We start from the raw sequence: 6854 nt of genomic DNA, 5'->3' as shown, positions 1-6854 counted from the left end.
TTCATTGATTTTTTTTCAAGGTCAGCCAATAATTTCCTCTCACTATAATATTATACAGTCTGTTGTGATTTTGAGCTGGAGCTGTCATAGAACGATTGTGACTGCAATAAATTCTAACCAAATCTAATTATTATTTTAGGGCAAATAAACCTCTGCCCTGATGTCTGCATTAAACATTACTGTTGCATTTATTTATTTACTTATTTACATATCTATCACATAGTGGTAATAGTGCATTTTAAACAGAGCATTAGAGAATACAGGGACGAACAAATGCAAAAAAAATAAAACATTTTACAGGCTTGACTGGGACAAGGTGGAGGGTGAGGTTCTGATACCAATACCTTGATATCACTACAAATTCCTGACCAATAAACCCCCACCCACAAAAAGTGTCTTGAATATAAACATATTGGTAGAAGAACACTGCAAACAAACCCTATATGTCAAAAGAAATATAAATATATAAATATAAATATTAGATTTCACACAGACATTCTCAAATCTTTACATTTGCAGTAAATTGCCATTGTATTTTAGGACATAGACTTACTGAAATGTATAACAAGAATACAGTTTCACTGCAGCAAAGCACTGAACAGTGCCCCTTATGGAGCATTATTAAACACAAGTCTAAGCTATTTCCATCATGTGCTTCATTTTCAAAGGCACTTTAAACAAAAAAGCTGACGTGTAAATCTGGGTTAGGCAGTGGTCGATATCTCCTATTGCCTGGTGCCTTTGGCCACAATTTCATATTCTGCTTTTTTTAACAAATCTACAGTCCAGTTTAACTTCCAAATATTTACAATAATAAGAATAGACTATCTATGACTCAGTGTGAGATCAATTGCCCATTTTACTGTAACACCCAAATATATAAAGTTAGATACTATCAAAATCTGCCAACTGGAAATTTTCAACAGCATATTAAATACAGAAATACTACATCTTTTAGAAGTGCCTGCTGTAATGACTAGTTTACTAAAATTTGTCTGTATGGTAATTGCAAAGTTCAGGGGTAAGAAAAATTAATGGGGTTCAACTGTGATTTTGAGAATGATGAGCTGTTACCAGTTTACACATCAGGCAGACACCCACAGACAATATTCAGAAACAAGGCGATAGCTTTCATCACCAGCGCTGTTACTGTTGTAGGATATAATTTCATCCAAATAAAATTCCTGGAGGGTTCATTGATTAAAGCCTTATGGTGGGCGAAGAGGACTAAACAATAAAATTTTTTACCCTGGCTTACAGTAGCATAAAAATGCTTTAGTCATATGCTTGTAATGTTGACACAAGCAAGACTCATACTCTCATAATTGCTTTTTTTTAAGCAAAGCCTTTTGGTTTTTCTTTACTGATATCTGTAAGAACTTTGCCAGTTTGAGCAATAAGAAAGCTTCATCTAAATATAAGAAATGCACAGCAGTCCAACCGAAATGCTAACTTGCATAGTTTACACCAATGCGCATGAATTCTAATAAGACTTGCTTTGGCACTACAGTGCAGAACACTGATTATGCCAAATAAATGTCAACAAAACTTTAATTCGTAGGGAAAAGCTTTCATATTCTAATGAGAGTACAGAATAATAATTTGGGTACTCTAGGGAGTAATATATAACAAAGCAAAGTAAAATATATTTATCAGTAAAAGCAATATACATGCAGATGTTGCAAACAAACTCTGAGTTAGCAATGCTGAAACATTATTCATATCCCATTTTCTATACGTAACTCAAGTGTGTTTCCCAACTCTCATTGGTGAAGACAGTGAGGGTGTATTGCAGTTTATAGCTCCTTAATTGTTGGTGACAGAGTGGCCACATCTGTCTCATTGCGTTTGGATGCTAGTCATGTTCTCCATTAGTCTGTGGGCTGTCTATGGAAGACCTGTGAAACCGCACCTGCTACATTTAGACAAGAGTGTGCTGCTTTGATATGCCTGAGGGCACGCACACTACAGTCTTATAGCACTACACCTGTTAAACACTTGAATGCATGCACATAAATACACACATTTTCATTTAGCCTACAGCCCTACAGATATTTCTTAGAAAGTTAGATGTAAGATAGTACAGGTGCATAAAGGGTAAGAATTAAAAGAAAACTATTTTTTTTTTCAGGAATTGGAGAATTAAAAAAAAAAAAAAAGAACACATGTACTGAAAACTGAATTCACACTGTGCAAGAACTGAGAGAGCACCAAAACTGACATCAGGCAGTACCTAATTTTTTATCTTTGAGAAACAAAATAAGATTCGAAACGAGATTGCTAAACAAGATTTGAAAAAAAAAATGTGTTTCAACCCATCTTTCCACTTTGGAAATTGCTAGAGGTTTGGCTAAAACACAGCCCTATGGTCTCAGGATCCTGGGTTTGATCTTATGGTTTCTGTCTTTGAGAACTTGTGTGTTCTTCCCTTTGGTTTCTTTTGGGTGCCCCTGTTATATCCCACAATCCAAAAACACGTTAGGGGTATTGGCTGAATATTGGCTCACAGGTGTGAGTAGGTTTGCCATTTTTTCTACAAGCCAAATCATCCTCCCTGGACACCCCTATGCCCCAACCACAAGTCATAATTTCATTAGAATCACCCCTTTCATTAGATGTGGCCCCCTAAGTATAAATCCGACCCTTAACTTAAAACAAAACAAAACAAAACAAAAAAAAAAACAATGTATACAAGATACACTAACTTTTCTTTAAAGCATCTATATTTCTTCTGTATTTCTTTGTTTACCTCTATGCCATGCAGTAAAATGAATACATGATTGGTAGTTTTGCATAACAGTCAAACTGATCATTGAACTCTGATTGGCTAGCAGATGACAGTAGGTGGGATTTTATGGTGCAACATAAATAAATTACGCTGTGTGCACAAGGGCACGGAAAATATCTGTTTAATAAAAAAATACAGCTGTATACAAAAAAACTAACTCAGCAGCTACTCTTTAATTTCTCTCTGTCTTAAACATTTCCCCAAACAACAGAAAAAAACCCTCTAATTTTCCATGTTTTCGGTCACTGAAACAATGCCAAACTGTTTCTTAAAATAGCTAAGATGTTGTCTAGGTTTTGAAATGGTTTCTAACTGTGCTTTGAGTTTGTTCTGTAGTAATCTGATAATGAGACAGGCTGTTTTAACTGTCTACACATGACAGTTCTAAAACTGTGGTACGTGAAGCAGCAAGAGGTGGTACGCCAATTGACCTAGAAAAAAAATTAGCACTTAATTAAGGAATTGCTTCAGAAATGAAAATCTAAAGTTTTTTTGTGTAAATTACATAAATGTTTCAGTTTTCATAATTATGCCCCAATAAAATTAATTTGTGTTGTAGAAAAATACAATGTTCTACGCAGACACCGTAGTCTATTACATCTGTAAGGGAAAGGTGGGTGGGAGGGGAAACAGCATTCCTCTGCTTTTTTTCCAGGGAGGGAATGCGATCCCCCATTTTTTTGAGAAATCCATGTAAAGAAAGCCCAGTTTCAGTTGCTTACTGGACACAAGCAAAAACTAGAAACAGACGTGAGCAATATGCACAGACGTCCAATCTCAAAAGCAATCTCAAAAGCAAAACAAACCAAAGAAAAATGAGAAAAACAAGCCGAGACCAAGCCAGCGATATACACCGAAGCCCAGAAGGACTGGGAAATTAGAGAAAAACTAAGTGAGAATTCTGTACACGTGAAGACAAAATAGTAGAAAGCACTTGTCTGAAGAAAAATGTGGCCATTCTTTGCATCACTACTGCCCTAAAACAAGGTTTAACACAGTGCCACCCTTCCTATACCTGCTACAAGTGCAGAGAGCCGCTGTGAGCACCTGCCCCCAGCCCCCACCTGCTGTTTTCACCTGTAGCCTATTAAAGCTCATAACTGATATTAAATTGACTTCTTCTCATTTATTTTAGTAATTATTAGTTTTTTGTGTTAAGCATGCAAATTTCAAGTAAATAAAAAGCAACAAAAACATGCAAAAATTCAAGCAAAGTATTGCCTTATGCCCCAGAACAGAGGAAGAACCAGAGGTTGCATGTTTCTGTGGTAAGACTCATTAATTGGTACTTGGAGGTTTTGGTTTGTTGATGGATGGTACCTGGTCTAGAAAGTTTGAGAACCACTGATCTACATGATGAAGCACACTTGAGCACAATTAATACTGAAATATTTTATATTATGTATAATATTAATCAACATATCTAACTTGATACTGCTAGCTATTAGTTAACACATAGCAAGGCAACTAATTAATCTCCTGCCAAACCTGTAACATACGATCAGTCAAAGAAAGTCACCTAGCACAAGATTTCTGACAGCAGCATAAGACATACAGATGAATAACTGTAACAGTAATTTAGCACACATTCTGAATGCTACAGTGCATGTTTGTCTCTTCTGTATGTGATCATATTACAATGATCAAAAAAATCTTAATTACACTGTATGAAGAATTGGGAATTTGCTAAAACTGGGTCACATGGATCCAGTACACCTAATCAACTCAAAAGTGTGTGGAACATAGAGTTTCCTTTGTTACTTATTGAACTTACTGAATTACTGGATGATCCATTACAACAGCAATGCACTCTCTACAATTTGGGGTTTTACAACAGATTTAGAGTAAAATCTCCAGTGAGATGCTGAAGAAATTTGATGGACACAGAAGGCTCCATCAAAGCATTCAGTGCACTATTTTGCACCACAGGTACATGGAGTGTAAGATTGACTATGTGATTCTGAAGACATTTGATGGGTTCTTTAAGTCAGTCAATACACTTACTAGTCAGGTAAATGGAGACCAACATCTTCAGTGAGATTTATGAAGGTTTTCGGTCATCCAGGTCATTGAGATATGCGGTAGTCAATCTAGGAGACTGAACTGGGCTAAACCTGAAGAAATTGTCAAAGGGCATTTATCGGCTGAGTTTAGTAGTGGGGTTGAAAGATGGCCAACATCAGACTGGAACAACTACCTAGTAATGTGACTCCACTTCTCAGCTACTTACAAAGCCACCCTTATATTAAACACAACAGTTTCACACCACTTTATACCCCTACATTGCAATGACTATCATCTAACTTTAGATTAGCATGGCAATACAGGCATGTGCATGAATAAATATCTAACTGCCTGACCATGACCATGCCACTCTCTCTTCTGACACTAAATGAATTAAGCCCCTCCATACAACACCAATACACTACTGTGAAAATTCTATCAGGCACCCACCCACAACAGGCATGTGTTCAGAACACTTTCTTTGAGGATAACTTGAAGTGACAACAGAATATGGAAGCAATACAACATCCCTAATGGGCGGTTTATTATAATCAATGTTCTGACAACATTTTCAGCTTCAGCAGGTTATTTTTTTTTAAATGAAGCAACAAATATCTCTTATATTACAAAAAATGTTGGCAATTTCTGATATTAGCTGTTCATGAATTATTGAAGTCAGAAATAGAATTTTGTACCTAAATGAATACAACTTAAATGAATTGTAGTATGTAGTACATAACCTTTTTTCTGAAAGAAAAAATATTAAAAATATTTAAAATTTAATTGGCTCACTGTGATTAAGGCACAGGTCTTCCCTCTTGACCAAGTTGAATTTATTTTTTTCACTTTTAATTGTTTTAATAGGGCTGCAATGATACACAAATTTCACAATGCAATACATATTGCTTTTTTTGCTCCACAATATGATACATTTTTGATACAACATGGAGAACAACATGATTTTAATTTCCCTTTTATTTTTTGATGTAGCGGTCAAAGAGGCCAATGCAAACACACCCATATATTTGGAAAGAATGGCTAGTAGTAGAAGTTTTCATAGAAAAATATAAAATATATTTTAAAAAAATGGGAACATGGTGCTAGCATACGTTCTATCTAAAAGTAGAGCTTTAAAGGAGCAATCTGAAGGATATTTACTGTACTTAGTCAAAAGCTAAATATTCAGTACTCAGCCTGTACTCAGTCAATGCTAAAACAATGCTGCCTCTCACAGCATTGTTAAAGCAGTATAATCTCTTTGAGAAGTGGCCAGTCCAGAGTGGAACTCAGGTGATCCTGCCCTCCAAGGTCCTGCCTGTGATCCCTAACTCTGTCCAATGATTTTACAGTCCACCGTGTGGTCAAGTTTACAAACAGTGTCTCATAGCCATGAAATGACCAAGTGAACATAGTTAATGTTATATTTTACCAGACCCAAAATCCCATTGTCTTTTTAAAAATCTCCATGACCAGAGAGAGTAAAATGTGCAGAGGCAGTTTACAAGCAGCAACAGCTGGCTAGTTTTCTACTGAACAGGTAACAGCAAATCATTTCTGAATATATATATATATATATATATATATATATATATATATATATACGTAGATGGAGTAAAGGCCATAGGTTGTGTGTTTTATATAAAGAAAGTGAGACATAGCCACATTTGAAAGGTGTTAGGACTGTGTTTTGTGTATTTTATACAAAGAATGTGAATTATAACATAATTCATTGGTGTAAATACCATGATTTGTTTTAATGAAACTGATGCAGATTCATGTGTGTTTCTCCATGGTGTGTGTGTGTGTTTAAACTATTTAAGGAGTAAAAGTTGTGTTTGAAAAGCCTTGCATATTCAACTATTTAAGGTGGAACGGAGAAATCAAGCTTGGTAATGCACAGCACAAATGAGCATTTCTCTAGTAGCTAGATGTTTTAGTGACATGATGTACACTTGGTCATGTGTTTTAAAGATAACTTGGGAGATAACATGGGAGATAACTTGGAGGTCCTGATCTACATACCGACCGCTTCACACTTGGTTGCAAACTGCTCAAGTGAACG

Source organism: Hoplias malabaricus, chromosome 15 (genome assembly GCF_029633855.1).
Source record: "Hoplias malabaricus isolate fHopMal1 chromosome 15, fHopMal1.hap1, whole genome shotgun sequence".
Taxonomy (NCBI): Eukaryota; Metazoa; Chordata; class Actinopteri; order Characiformes; family Erythrinidae; genus Hoplias; species Hoplias malabaricus.
Note: the sequence above shows the minus strand (reverse complement) of the source record.